This window comes from Falco biarmicus, chromosome 6, assembly GCF_023638135.1.
Source record: "Falco biarmicus isolate bFalBia1 chromosome 6, bFalBia1.pri, whole genome shotgun sequence".
In the NCBI taxonomy this organism is placed as follows: domain Eukaryota; kingdom Metazoa; phylum Chordata; class Aves; order Falconiformes; family Falconidae; genus Falco; species Falco biarmicus.
This window is the reverse complement of record NC_079293.1, coordinates 2852561-2868345: the sequence shown is the minus strand read 5'-3', so window position 1 is coordinate 2868345 and position 15785 is coordinate 2852561.

Sequence of the window (15785 nt, the reverse complement as noted above, 5' to 3'; positions counted from 1 at the left end):
TTGCATATTATGAACCTGCAGTACTCAATGCAAAATAAATATCCCAATGGCAAGTAGCTTCTGAGAATGTGCAGTAGCTGCTTTAAAACCACATCTTGCCCAATTTAAATTACTTAGACCGATTATTCTACATTCCAGGCTAATTGCCTGCAAAATTTCATTATAAAAACCACAGCTGTTTTCTGGTGCATGTGTGCATGGGACTTTGTTTGTTTAGTTGTTTTTTATTCAAGAGAAGAGAAATATGTGTCTGAAACAAAATTTCTGTTCACTTTTCAGATTCTGTTCACATTTATTATAAAATATTTAACATGGAATCGGTTTAAGCCTATTAAGGCTTGTAACTTAACCTTTCATCCATATCACCTTTCTGTATAGACCCTTACCAACATATTGCTATGGTATATGTGCCTGTACATCAATGCCTGAAGAAACATATGGCTTCAAAGCATACTGACTCAATCTGGGCATAATTTATATAAAAAATGGACAACGTCTATTCTTATTGGCATATAAAGGTCCACAGACATCTTCAGATACGAATCAGAAAATCCATCTGAAATCAGTGGAAGTACACGCACTAAAACTAGCATATGGTCCACAGTTTGTGGAAAACAAGTGTTCTGCCCACACTTTTCTTAAAAGACACACACACATAAAGCCTATGCTTTGTACTTCCACCAGCTGCAAATTTTAATAAATTTAATTACCAAATATCTTTTTTATATTTCTCATTTTAATCTGGATCTCCACCCAGAAAGATCTAGTTGTGTTCTAACTGAGCATTCAGAGAGACTAATAACATGTTTTGCATAGAATAAACTGCTGACAATGAACTAAATTTACCAGAGCAAAATATGACCGATGCCTTAAAAGTCCATTTCTGTTTTCCGTATAGACAAGGGTTAAAGTTGCTGCTCACATGAATGCCATTAGCTGCAATAGCAATAATGGTGATCATGGTATGTGAGCAAGATAAGTCTGGGAGTCGTGCCTTATATAGTAATTGCATCCAATCAATGAATCACTTATTTCTGTGCCATCTCTCCAACTGCAGGCAGTGTCAGCTCCCTCCATAAAAGGCTAAGAGTATTCACACTGCAACTGCATTTACCACTCACCCAGGGACTGGAGAGGGTGTTCTGGTAGACACTATTTAGTGACTTTTCAAAAACACCTGTGTGACTCAGAAGTTTGAAAGTGGCTTAGACACTTAGGAAAGTCAATAGAATTTATGCACCTCAGGGCCAGATTTTTAAAGGCTACTATCTTCCATTGATTACAGGAATTAGGAACCTAAATACCTTTACAAATCTGGCACAAGAGACTAAATCACATTTGAAAGTCAATAAGAATTAGACTCCTAAGTGCCTAAATCAAATGAAAAAAAGATGTGTTTTAGGAGTGAGAATCTTTATAATTGTATTCTTGCTAGTGTAACTGCAAATTATGGGTTCAATTATTCCACTTAGGCACAGCTCAGAGGAAGAAAGTGGTATGAAGTTGCAATGCCCCAGAGGAAAGCAACCATTCCGAAACTCTTTCAGGAGATGCAGTATACTGCTTCATGAATTTTAGGTTTGTGAGAGAAAGAAATGATGGTTTTATTTTAAACTGTTTTCTTTAGACCATCAGGATAATGACTAATGATTCTATTGGTCTTTATTTCTATTTATAAAATGATGCAATTTAAAAAAATACTTTTAATTATTTATTAAAGCTCTGAAAACTGATACAATACTTAACACAAATAGAACAAGGCATTTTCTTTGGGTTTGAGAACTTACAATGCAGGAACAAAATCATATAATTATTTGAATGGTCATGTGTGTGCTCCAATGAGGTAAATTAGCAGGACTGAGAAGTAACATTTTATTCAGAATGAACAAATGTGGCAAAGAATGGCCATAAATAAATAGAGACAAATAAGATACTTCATGAAACAAACATAAAGGCATGAACGGTAGGAGAGAAAATACCAACAAGAAGGTAAGACAGACATTTGGTAATGCCTTGAAAGGCAAATAAGTGTATATCACTGGCACAGAATTACTTTGTTTATAATTTTACTATGATTACGTAGGAGAGTTAGCTTACCACTACTAACAGGGCAGCAATTATATGCAAAGGTCATCTCTCTTCACATTCATCAAGGAGTTAACAGCGATAGAGATGATTCAGGAAGATCCTAGAATGGGAAGGGAATTATTCAGAGAAGGGAAGAAAATAAACAGGAAACATCATGTATTGCAAAAAACGGATAGCGAGACTCCAGAATGAATACATTAATTTCTAGCATTATCCCATCTGGGGAAGGAAAAAAAAAAAAAGAAAAAAAAGAAAAAAAGAAATGTTCCATCTGAGCTATTAGTACCACATGCAATAAACTAAGTACTTTTTAACTCCTCATTTGGAAGACAAATATGGGAACTGAGGATGGCATATAAAGAAAGGTATGTAAAGGAGGCCTATAAAACCATATGCTATATAGCAAAAGTAAACCAGGAAATGTTATTCATCAAGTCTCACAATGCAGCAGTTAGGAACAATCCAATAAAAGCATCAAATAGCAAGTATAAAGCAAAGGAAAAAAAGACTGATTGTTTTCCCACACAAAATATTGTTATATTGCATTACTTTTTGCTATACACAGTTTTAAAGCTGAAGTGTAGGGTTGGTCAAAATGAAGAAGAGGTCAATTGACAGTTTTAATGCTGCTAGCATAGATCTGAAAATCTCTAACTTTGATGACTTCCAGAATCCAGGTAGCAGGTAGAAGAACCAACTTATGGAAAAAAGAGGAAAATAAGAACACCAGAAGAAATATTGTCTATGTCTTATTGTTATGTTCTCCCCTTAACATGTCAGCAGCTGGTGTTCCTCTTGGTTTTTTTTCTTATGGACAGATTCATGCCAGACCAAAAGGTCTTCCCACAAAATCCATATCCTGTTCCCAAAAGGAAGACAGAGAGAGGAAAATAAACCCTCTGGAGCAAGTAAAGTGTGGGAAAAATGATAAATAGAAAAGGGAGAAGGATAACAAAAGTTCACAAACATAAGGGCAGGAATACATCAGGACACACCAAGCTGAGTCCCGCAAAAGCACTTATCATTCCTTGAAAGTGTTGTCCAAGGTTGGTGGACACTGCCTGATGATGCAATATATGGAGATGTGACAGGACAAGGCAACAGAAATAGAGCTCACGGTTGTCCCCTTTCCCTGTGCAGCTTCCTTTACCTGGTGCCAGGAACAGCCACAGCCAACAGGAAGGTGATAAGGAGATGCCAAGGCATGGTACCTCAGATATAAAGAAACGGAAAAGGAGAAAAAGATATCATCGGGGGGTTCTTGAGGAAGTGGAAGAGCGACTTCAGCTGGTGTACATGGAGTACATTTGCAGCAGGGTCTCCCTCTCGCTGCAGGAAACACAGAGGACACCAGGAACTGCTCCATATTGATGAACATGTCCATGTGTGGACAATTTTCTATTCATTCACAGTGAAACATGGAGTATGCTGCCCCACAGGCACATTTTGCCAACTGGATAGTTAAAGGGCCTATCAATTAGTGTCTAGATGGGGCACAAATTGAGAAAACTGAAACAATTATGTGTGTGCGGAAGTGTTTTCACTTTTTACTCTAAAGTGCCCTTTAGAGACTTGTGAGGCCTACTCACGTGGGGTTGCGGCATGCTCATGCTGCCTGGAAAGGTATATGAGGTCAGAAACCCAGTAAGAAGACCCATGTAGCCAAGAGTCACATGTGTCTGGAGGCCACCCTCCTACGAGGCTTGCCTGAGAGAGGAAGGAATCAGCAGATTCAAGGTGGCCCTCATCTGGAGCAGGGCATGGGCAATGATGTGTATCAGACATCAGGCAGTATGGGCACATGCTTGCCCACTGACCATAGTCCAGGAGGTCTCCAATCTTGCTGATACCATTCTTCCACATGTCAAGAGGATCTCTACCACCTACACATGTAGGTAAGGGTAGTGCAGCAAAAGTACAGCAAGATTCCCCTTTTTGGTGGCAATAGATAGTTACTCCAAAGATACTTATAGGTCCTGTTGGCATATGCTGTTGGGAACATCAATGTCCGTTAGATAAAGCTGCAGTCTAAGACTGGCAGTCCTTACAATCTTGTCTGAGATTGTCTCACACTGCTTTACTCTTCTACAAAGTAAGTCCGGGCTACCTTTATAGCCAGTGTAGGGAGAGGCACCTTCAAAGAGTGATGCGGACCCCGGTGAGAAGACTGTGTAGGAGGAAGAAGTTCCTGGCATATTGAACATTGAAGGAAAAGTGTTCTTATTGCCCGACTTGGTACTGATCTGCTATAAGGTAGCTTTCATAATGCTGCATCTAGCTGTCAGGGTGTAGTCATAACAATAAACTCTTTTCCCTGTTTGGTATAAAGAAACATTTAGTACCCTTTCAGGCTCCTCTTTTGCAGGTTATGGAACAATAGACAATTTTAACTCTATTTGTATTGCTCTATTAATACAATAAAGCCACCCTCTGAGAATTTCCAGTATTGCAATACTTCCACAGAGAGTTCTGTATTTCCCATAAAAAATAAATTAGAAGTCTTGTAATGCTGCAACAGAGTCTTGTCAATACCAGTTAAGAATACAAGGGGATTTATGAGGTACCAGCCTTCTGATTCGGCAACACAAGGTAACTCAATCCGTAGGTTTGATTTAAAAGCAGTGACCCTCGAAGTTTGCTGCTTAAATATTATAAAAACTTGCTGCTAATTATCAGAGCCATTACTGTCAACAAATCATGGCTTAGAAAACCGAACCTGAGACTGTCTACCATGCCATTAATGCATAGAAGATTTATAGTTGCAATTCACATCTTGGCAAATCCTTTCATCTGTAAAACGACAGGTGTGATTTAACCATGTCACTTATCTATTCAGCTCAGTGAAATTCCAGGACTGAATTCCTTCATATTTCTTTTAACAAGAGAAAGATATTTCAAACAAATGTCTTTTTTTAATTTATTTTTTTCCCCCCAGTGTAATGAGCTATCCACATTAACTGAGAAAATATTGCTTGTGGATGCCACAGTTGTAAATGAAAAAGTAATTAATGTTTGAAAATCATATGGCTTCAGTCCTTGTAGTTTTAAATACTTAATTGAGTGTTGATCTTGCAAACATTTGTGTATGTGAGTGCTATGATTAAAGTTAACAATGCATCTACAACTTGGTAGATTTGATCTTTTTGTGATATATCTAAGCATTTCTGTTCGCTGATTACAGGATACATACCAAAAGGTTAGTTTGTAAAATTAATTGATTTCAGTAACTGCTTGTTAAGAGATCTCAAGGTATAATCAGTCATGAAAGGACTTGTTTTCTTTCAGAAACTTGTAAGAGGAGATTTGTAGGTTTTATTCCTAAATCATGTAAGTATTCTCTTCTGTTGAGGTTGCTCATGAAAGTTCCATTAGGCATCTGAATTTACCAGTTATTAAACATACTTATGTTTCTGATTCATATTAACTTTCTAACTTAAAAAACAAACAAACAAAAAAACCAAACATAAAAGATAAGACAATTCTTTTTCCTTCAGGAATTTTAACATTTCCCTCCAAATGAGGGATCGCATATCACTGGAGAACTAGATTACTCCCTATCATTCATCACATATGTTGCTTAAAATTATATTTTCCTTTCTATTATTATTTTACTTTTCTATGCAGAGCAAACAAGATTTCAAATGGTATGGTATAACTAATCAATCCTTTCTGTTAGTCTATGGTACACAAGACTGCCATTGTATTCGGAATACATTGAAGTTTCTGTCAATTTGCTTTTGTCTCCTTCTCCTATTCATGACCTCTAAATACTATAAGCAATAAATTATGTTTCTGGTCGCAATAAATAAGAATCATAAAAATTCTAAGCGAGCATAAGGACTTTTCAAGTACATGTTTATTCACTTAGTAAATCAGACTTTTCAATGGCTTTATAAAGAATGGATATAAAGACATAATTCATCATCTGATAAGAAATGCAGAAATATAACCCGTTCTTGAGAGAAACTGACTCCCATTCTTCCTCATACAAACATTACTTTAGTACAGATTATTGGATTAGGGACTGTAATCAAGAGGTAACAATTGTTAACATTAAAGGAAAATATCTCTTCCTGTTGTTCTTGAAATAGTTCATTTTTTTAACCAGAAAAGTTCAATAACCTTCCAGCTTTGCATTAAACTGAGTTCCAAAAGTGTGTGGTATTTATACATGTAATTCCCTTTAGTACTAATTAAAACATATAATTACGTGTGCAAGATTTTCCCATGTGCCACCTAGTGAACTGTCTATGACAGCAAGTTTCCAGTCTAGGGAGAATGTTATATGCAAAGGACAGCATGGAAAAAAAAAACAAACCCAAAACCAAAACAAACCAAAACAAAAAAAACCCCAAACAAACATTATGAAGCTATCAGAAAAAAATGAATGGGCTTTTCTGCTTAATGAGGAAAGAGCATGGTGGGGTATGTTGTGTTTTGGGGAATTGTTCAGTAAGTATTTAAAGACAAAACAGTAGCTTTTACGTAGTGGTTCATTAGTTTCTGTTGGGTAGCTATCTGGGTTCTCGACAACTTCATACCACTGACAGATACATGCCCATTTTTCTTCACTTCTCACTCAGCAGCTGCACCAGCTGTGGTATTCATCAGATCCCTCGGGACCAGTTCAATACACAAAGTTGCAGAAAACTATCTCAAATAAGAAAGGTGGAAAGGTAGAAAGGAAGAAAGAAAAGAGAAAAAAGCAGTAAAGAAGGAGGAGGGAAAGAGAGATAAAGAGAATGAGAAATGGAAAGTCCTCTGAGAATGTTTTCTTTTGCTGACTAAAGTGCGATCCAAACAATTGACTAACAATAGATAATCGGTAGACAGCTAAAAAAACCATGAGATAAATTTCAGTCAGTGGAATGGTGTTCAAAACAGATTCAAGATAAAAGAATCATAGAATCACAGAAAGTTTTGGGTTGGAAGGAGCCTGAAAGATCATCTAGCTCCAACCCCCTGCCACGGGCAGGGACACCTCCCACTAGACCAGGTTGCTCAAAGCCCCATCCAGCCTGGCCTTGAACACTTCCAGGGATGGGGCATCCACAGCTTCTCCAGGAAATCCGTTCCAGTGCCTCAGCACCCTCACAGTGATGAGTCTCTTGCTTGTATCTAATCTAAATCTACCCTTTTTCAGCTTCAAACGGTTGCGTCTTGTCCTTTCACTACATGCCCTTGTAGACAGTCCCTCTCCAGCTTTCTTGGCGGCCCACTTGAGGTACGGGAAGGCTGCCAGAAGGTCTCCTTGGAGCCTTGTCTTCTCCAGGCTGAGCAACCCCAACTCTCTCAGCCTGTCTTCACAGGAGAGGTGCTCCAGCCCTCTGATCATCTTCGTGACCCTCCTCTGGACTTGCTCCAACAGGTCCATGTTCTTATATTGGAGGCTCCAGAGCTGAATGCAGAAGCAAGTTTACGTCTATTATTTTACATTGCAATAGGCCACATGATCATTTGCTCTGGATCTCCTTGTTCTATATAGCAAGGTAAAAAGATTTTTAATTGCAATGGGCCACATAGCGCTGTAGAAAGATAATACACACTACCTGAATCCTTCACCACACCTTAACTAAAAGTATCGTTGTCAAATGACATCATACTAAGTTTCCTTATGCAAAAATCTCTTTTCTGTACTAGGTATTTTTTCCGCTCCTGCACTGCTACACTCCCCTTCCCCATTGTCCCTGGTCCAGATATTCACATCTGTGGGACTTTTCATGGGACTTGGTGTGCTCAGCCAGCTCTCTCAGACTGCCTCGTACCTCTTTTTATGACCTACTCTTTCTTCTGATCCCATGTGATGCACTAAACTGTCTCTATAACGTGGATTAAATTGCCTGAAACTTTTTTTTTTTTAAAAAATTTGCAATCCTCTGGATTGCGCTGCCTCTGTTCTGCCTTCTTTATTGGTGATGCAAAACTTTTCTCTATGCATTTTGGCTGGCAATCTCATTCACTGTACCAGTCAACACACTTTCTCCAGGGACACTTCCAGTAGCTATGCCATTCATGGGTAATACTATTTCTAGCCCTTCTGCCAGGAATGGCTGTAACTTCTTCACAAAAGACACATATCTGACTTACGGTCCCAGGATTCCAAAATTGTGTAGCAAAGGAATGATTTTTCCCATTAACCCCGCATAACACGCCTGTTTTCTCGCAGTGATTAGTACTTTCGTTGACTCAACTGACAGCTTTTTTCCTTGCCAACTTAAAGTCAAAGCTCTACCAAATATTTATGCTCAGATTTCTACCTTAATCCTTAAATTTAATTCTATAACATTATGCTTAGTTCTGGTTAATATGCAAAGATAATTCAGCTGTGTAGGATTTACAGAATCAATTTATTTAACTTAACATTTATTAAATCTGCATATTTTAAGGTTTTTTAAACTCTTCCACTTGAGACTTTCTTCCAGATTTGATTAAATTGTTGCTACAATTTTTTCCTTTTTTTTTTCCTCTGCACTTTTTTGAGGAGTAACTGGAACTGAAAATAGTACTCTGAAGTGCACTGATGTACTGCTAAACAATGCAGCATAATTGCCTAGCTTGTTTAACATGACACTCCTAATAATATAACCCAGATAGCATTCATGGTATTTGAAACATGTCATGTTGTTGACTCATTTAATTCATCATCTGCTAAAATACTTAGATCCTTCTCTCTAACTGCAAAGTTACTGATTCTCATATTTTATATGTGTGCATCTGGTTGCTTCTTCTTATCAGGAATACTTCATGTAATGTCATTGGGTTCTGTATTCTTTTTCAGAAATTATATCCTATTTATCATCTCTATATGGGTTTTTTTATTATTCTTGGTAGGACTGCGATGTCCAGAATTCCTGGGCATGGTTATTAGGCTTCTGCCTTGTTCTACACTGATGATGTAGACACAAGCCGTGCCATTTACATCTGTCTTGTACCACCATGATATTTTGATTGCTTTCAGCACTGTATTTATCTAGAAATGCAATTATCATATTCCCAACTTTAGCCTCCAAGTCATTAATGAAAATATTGAATAATACTGAAGCCAGAATAGATCCCTGAGAGACCCAGCTTAATATCTTCTGCCAAGCTGATGTTGAGTCATTAATACCAGAGTGGAAGAATAATTGGTACTGACTAATTTACTGGATAAGCCTTATTTTTCCATGTTTACTGATTGCTAGTGAGAAGATAATTTTTAAGTGAATATTTCAGTTTTCATTAAAAAGCTACTGTAGAAATCCTTGATTACCACATTTCTCTTGAAATATGAGAAATCGCAAGGCAATATAGGCTTGAAATTGTGTATACTAACATCACTATTTAGGACCTGTATACAAAGAAGAGGCACAGAGCAAAAAACAAGCATGGGAATAACACCTGCTTTTCATTAATTCCTACAATGGATGTACACAATGATTTCTCTCCCTGGGAGCAGCTACTCACTATTCAAGATGGTGTAGCTACTACACACAAATTCTCCACAGTTCTCACTAATGCTGTGTTTATATGAGTGAATTATATGTGCATGACAGCACTTTTGGAAGCTGAGGCCAACTGGCATGATGCTGCCCACACCTCTGGTAGCAAAGTCTCTTAGCTCCAGAACAGGGTGTTACATGTAAACTGTTTACTGGAAGTGAACTAGCCTGTACAAGCTCATGAACCATCTCTGGGCATGGTCTGGACCATGCTAGGTGGCATGAGCCAAATTAGTGCTAAGGAACATTCAAGTATTTACTCATACAGACAATGGCGTTCCAGCATCCGAAAACGCTCCCAGACATGACTGAATTTAATATGATAGATACAGTTTAAAGGTCTACACTGAATGTTTGTGTGGCATTCTGATGCGTTTTAAATTCACATCATAATATGTTGTTAATTATTTCTCTTAACGTCCTTAACTGTCTGTGTGTAGATACATGTAGTACCTACTTGGTTCTGTTCTCCAGCACAGCTTTCAGCATTAGTTTTAGCTTGTGGAATAGTTCTTAAGTAAAACCAGGTCATTCCGTGGCCAGTGACTCACTTCCTGCTTTTCAGCCCATTTCACTGCTTTTTCTGTTAATGTCTTTTACTAAGACTGGAGATGTATATCAGCTATTTCTAGAAGCATAATAAAGCCAGTAATTACCCAATATTTTCTGGTGAATCTAGAAAGCAATTAGGTATCTGTGCCACTGAAGAGGTGGAGATTCCTGTTGTCCCTTCCAAGAGTAACTTATGGAAGTATGCCAAAACTGCAACAAACACCTTCAGTGTTTGTCCTCAAAACACTGAAAAGGTTGTTCCATTCTTAATCTTCATGAGAAAAATATTCCGTATTTTAACTTAGTCAGCCTGACATTTTGATCCAACAAACCATGATAGATTAAACTTAGTTAAAATTCTGTTTCAGCATGCCCATGAATGACATCCTGAACCTCATTCCAGTTTGAGTCTCTAATACTGTGTTATTTAATGTGTTAAGATCTTCCCATAACGCATAGCAAGACATATACACATACCAAAAAGAAGCTCCTAATCTTGTACATCTTATTTGGCTTGTACATCTTATTTGATGGTTGCTGTTTACTAGCTTCTAAATGCAAACTCACCCCTTCTCTTTAAAAAAAAAAAATATATGTGAGAGAAGCTGATGGGGTTTAACAGAAGAAAAGAAAAAGAAGAAAAATGTTTTGAAGGAAAAAGTTATTCAACAGGTAGTGGAATTTTTTTTGTTCAGTTTTGTCTTGTGAATTTTATCCTTTCTTCTTGCCATAGACAGTATTTCCCTCCTCCTCAACTTCATTTAGGTGGGGTTTTTTATTACTTGCTGTAGGTGGTTTGATGTTCAAGTTTTGTGATGATTTCTTGCCAATATAGGATTACTGAATGGACAGATGTCTGATATCCCTCAAAGGAGGTGAAGGGAAAATTTGTATTTGCTTTTTCTTCAGGGAAGACAGTAATTTGGGGCTCTTTCCTTTATCCAGATCCCAATTACCATATGAGCTTTGAAAAGATAAGTTATGAAATTGGTTGAAATTGGTGAGTTACTTCAGAAGTTATTTGTGGGACAGAGAGCATGGTAGCATAAGCCTTACTGCACCAAGAAACGAGGCTGAAAGGATACATCTGGAGTAGATATCAGAACTTCTGCTTATATATTCATGTTATTTTATTTTTTTTTTAGTTTTCAGCAACATTCAGTTCATACAGTGCAATAATTTCCAACTAATCAACCTTAAATTTCTCAGTTTTATGTGATCTGACATACAAATCTTGTTATATGATTCTTTTAATATTTTTTAGGATGTTTTACGTTATTAGATCTTGACCAATAAATATTTATGTGAAATGGCTCTAAGCCAATAATATGCCTTTTGTTTAATAAAAATGCACCGTGAACAGTTTAAGAGGTGTCTGTGTTTAATGGTGAATAAAACAGTGACTGTTCCTTTCTATGGCCAAATTGCTGTCTAGCTTGAGGTGTTAAATAACAGAGAGTAAATTTTGTGGTCTCTGCTAAGCCTGAAAGTGGAAACACCAGAGAAATTGCATGGCCAAGGGGTTTCAGAGCAGGACATAGAAAATGGCTTGGTGTGTAAATGGAGTAATAAGAGCAACAAGTCCGAAGGATATTCAGGGCGATTGAGGACATTGACTCACAGGACAATTAAATTCAGGTGTCTGAAGTGTCTTGGAGCCCTCTGCCTTACCCTTCTCGCTGCGGGTGCTGTCCCCATGGCTAGGACAGCTGGCTCCATGTAAGGCTGCTCCTGAATGGCATCATTTTACAGCTGGCTTTTTGCCGTATTATGCCAGCGGTAAGCTGTTCAAGAAATACCATTAGAGTTGGACCAGCCTTCCCATCTGCAAGCGGCCACCTCTGCAAGAGGCAAGGTGAATAACAGCAGCAAACAGTTGTTTCAGTCAGACAGGTTTAATCTACTTGCACTCACACATCAATCCCAAGATGGAGTGAAGTGAGATTCAAGGTAAAATTAAAGGTGAGATGCTGAGCAGTGTCCACTCTAGCTTTTACCTTGCTTGAATTTTGGAGTGCAAAGCACTTGTCAGCCACAGGAAAGTCACTCTTTGAATCTTCCCTGCTCAACATTTCCAGTTAAAAAATGGTAAAGGACTAAGTCCTGCTAGCCTTGGGGAATAGCCCTTTCCCATCTCAGAGCTCTAATATTACGGAAGTAATTTTTGAGGCAGTGGGACTTCTTCAGCAAGTAACAACTATTCATTTGCACAATTCTTTATGAGATAAGATTATGTTTATATATATATATTTATTTGTCTAGCAACGTTAGTGGATTGGGCTTGTGTGGTGAGGTTTTGGTAGCAGGGGGGCTACAGGGGTGGCTTCTGTGAGAAGCTGCCAGAAGCTTCCCCCATGTCCACTAAAGCCAATGCCAGCCGGATGCAAGATGGACCCACCGCTGGCCAAGGCTGAGCCCATCAGTGATCATGGTAGCGCCTCTGGGATAACATATTTAAGAAAGGACAAAGAAACCTGTGCAACTGCAGCCAGAGAAAAGGTGCGTAAGACCAACAACTCTGCAAACATGAAGGTTAGTGAAGAAAGAGGTGGAGGAGGTGATTCATGCGCTGGGGCAGAGATTCCTCTGCAGCCTGTGGTGAAGACGATGGTGAGGCAGGCTCTCCCCCTGAAGCCCATGGAGGTTATGGTGGAGCAGATACCCACCTGCAGCCTGTGGAGGACTCCACGCTGGAGTAGGTGGATGCCCAAAGGAGGCTGTGACCCCGTGGGAAGCCTGTGCTGGAGCAGGGTCCTGGCAGGACTTGTGGACCCCATGGGGGACACATGTTGGAACAGTTTGTGAAGAAGGGCAGCGCACGGGAAGGACTCACATTGGAGAAGTTCATGGAGAACTGTCTTCTGTGGGAGGGACCCCACACTGGAGTGGAAGAAGAGTGTGAGAGCCCTCCCCCTAGGGAGAAGGAGTGGGAGAGACAATGTGTGATGAAATTACTCCAACTTGTGTTTCCCGTCCCCCTGCATTGCTAGTAGGGAGGAAGTAGAGAAATTAGGAGTAAAGTTGAGACCATGAATAAGGGACAGGTTGGGGAAGGGTGTTTTTAAGATTTGGTTTTATTTCTCGTTCTTCTACTTTGATTTGATTGGCAATAAATTAAACTAATTTCCCCAAGTCGCGTCTGATTTGCCCAAGATGATCTCCCCCTGTCCTTATCTTGAGCTATAAGGCTTTTGTTATATTTTCTCTCTCCTCTTTAGCTGAGGAAGGAAGTGATAGAGTGGCTTTGGTGGGCACCCGGTGTCCCAATCTGAAGTGATCTTCTACAACTTCCTGACATGAACTAAGTAAATATAGTAATTCTGCTCTTGTAGCATCATCTAAATACCACTAAAATTGCAGACAGGCTCTGAAATGATAATGACAGGCCTTGCATCACGTTCTTACTAAAGAGCTACATAAGTTTTTGTGCCTGGTGTCCACCTCTCCAACCAGAACTCCCAGTTATAGATTTCAGGCTTGTGTTATGTTTTTAAAGCTGTAAGGTTCTAAACAGAAAAGGAAGAAGTTTCTAGCTTGATTTATGCATGTTTTCTATGCATGCATGGTGTATACTTTCTATATTGTGCAAATATTTTTCTCAACGTTCAGCCTTTGAAGCAGGTTGGGTTTTTTCCAATTAATATGAAAAAGGTTTGTATAGGAACACTTTTCTGTTGATTTATTTTCATAATTCATTGAAACAATTATTTTTTTTGGGGGGGGGGGAGCGGCTTATTATGGACAAACTGAGACCCTAAGATACTGGGATTTTTCCATTTGCTCATGTAGAACATGATACATTTTGAACACAAGATCCAATCAGATCTGCAGTTTAAAGTTACAATAATTGGAACTCTACAGGTTTTGGTTAAATATGGAAAAAAGTACCACTTGAAAAACTGACCAGTGTTTTGTCAGCTGGGAACTGTCTAGGGGGTATGGGACAGCCAGCCAGCCAGCAGGAGAAGGCAGGGGGTAAGAAGAATGAAACACACTTCATTCCTTCTTCTCTTCAAGCATATTTCCTCCACAAAGCCTGCTTTGGTCAGGGACCAGGCAAAAAGGCTGGGTGGTGACGGGGGTGTATGGAACACCGTCTTTCCATACCTTCCACTAGGTGAGAGGGAAAAGATCAGTATTTTGGACAAAAGAAATGAGAGACACACAGTGTCTCAGACATGGGATGGATGGGTGGCTGACTAATTTCAGAGTAGGAAATACAGAGAGATTTGAAGGGAGGAAACTGATAGAGGGGAAAGAGGAAACTAAGGAGCACCTGTGCTTTAATCAAGTTCACTACTGACAGCAGCCTTTCCAGCATAGCATCATGGTCCTCACTGCCTACCTCATTTTTCTTTTGAAAGATTTTCACAACGGCATCCACATCTCCTTGGAGTTTTCTTTTCTTACCATATTTCTTTGTCACTTATGGTAACTAAGGTGACCTGAGAAGAGCCTGTTGTTTTGGTGGAGCTTGTGGCTTGGCCAGCTGTCCCCCATTTCATGCCAGCAGAGAACTGATCTCCTCAAATCCTTCCAGACCTCATTTCTAAAGCTGTAGTTACAGTGTCTGAAGAGGAACTAGAATGAAGTTTGATGCCCCTGGATATCTTTTCAGATGATATGTAAACTTGAAAAGCCATTTCCATCAAAAACTGGGATAAAGCAGATCCCATGATCTGCACGCCTACTAAACCCTCTAGTGTTATCTTTCTGAACACTTATTTATTGCAGGAACAGTAGGGAGCTTTAGCTGAATGCAAGATTTTATAGCACTTGAAAGGACACTTAATCAGTGACTCATTTGTAATTTAATTTTATTATACTTAAAGATACTATAAATACAAATTTAGGGACTGAGGCTGCAAGTCTTTATTCATGCAAATAGCCCCATTGCTCTCAGAAAGACTATTTCTGTGATTACAGAATAAGCTCTTAGGTTATTGGGAAGCTACACAGCTGTTAATCAGACAATATAATTTTCATAATAATTATTCAGAAAAGGTATCTGTAGCTGTGTCAAGAGGAAAAGAAAAAAAGATTCAAATAGTAGGTGTGTATGAGAAAAATTGCAGTCATATAATAAAAACATTTGTTTTATTACAATATATAAATAAACCTTGGTGTATCTTAATTGCCTTTCAGAGGCAAATCTATCTTAGAATTTATTTTTATATTTTGAGTAAGAATCCCTGCACAGGTTCCATCAGTTTACTTCTGTTTAATCATCTGTAAGGGCAACTTTGTTAATTTTTTCTGGGGTACAGAAATTTATTTTTAGTTCTTGCTTGTCAGTAAAGCCAGGTCTACATTAAAGAGTTACTGTAGCACCATTGCCAGTCTTGTTATCTGGCATGATTACAGTGCCAGCCCTGATAACTGGCATGATTACAGTGGCAGAGGCTCTTCTGGTGTAGACACTACTCAGATCTGTGTTTTTTGGCTAAATGCTCTGTAAGTGATTTCTTTAGCACAGTGGGTGAATTGGGTAGGGAGGTTTCGTAATTCTTTTTCTTACATGTCAGAAGCATTGATTCCTTTACTATAATTGACCCTTTTAATACAGAATATATTCAAGACCAGAATGTGTATTCATTTGATTAATTTTTAGTGGTGTAGAAGTTATACTTACATATGCTTAGGTTACACCTATACTGGTCAACCACA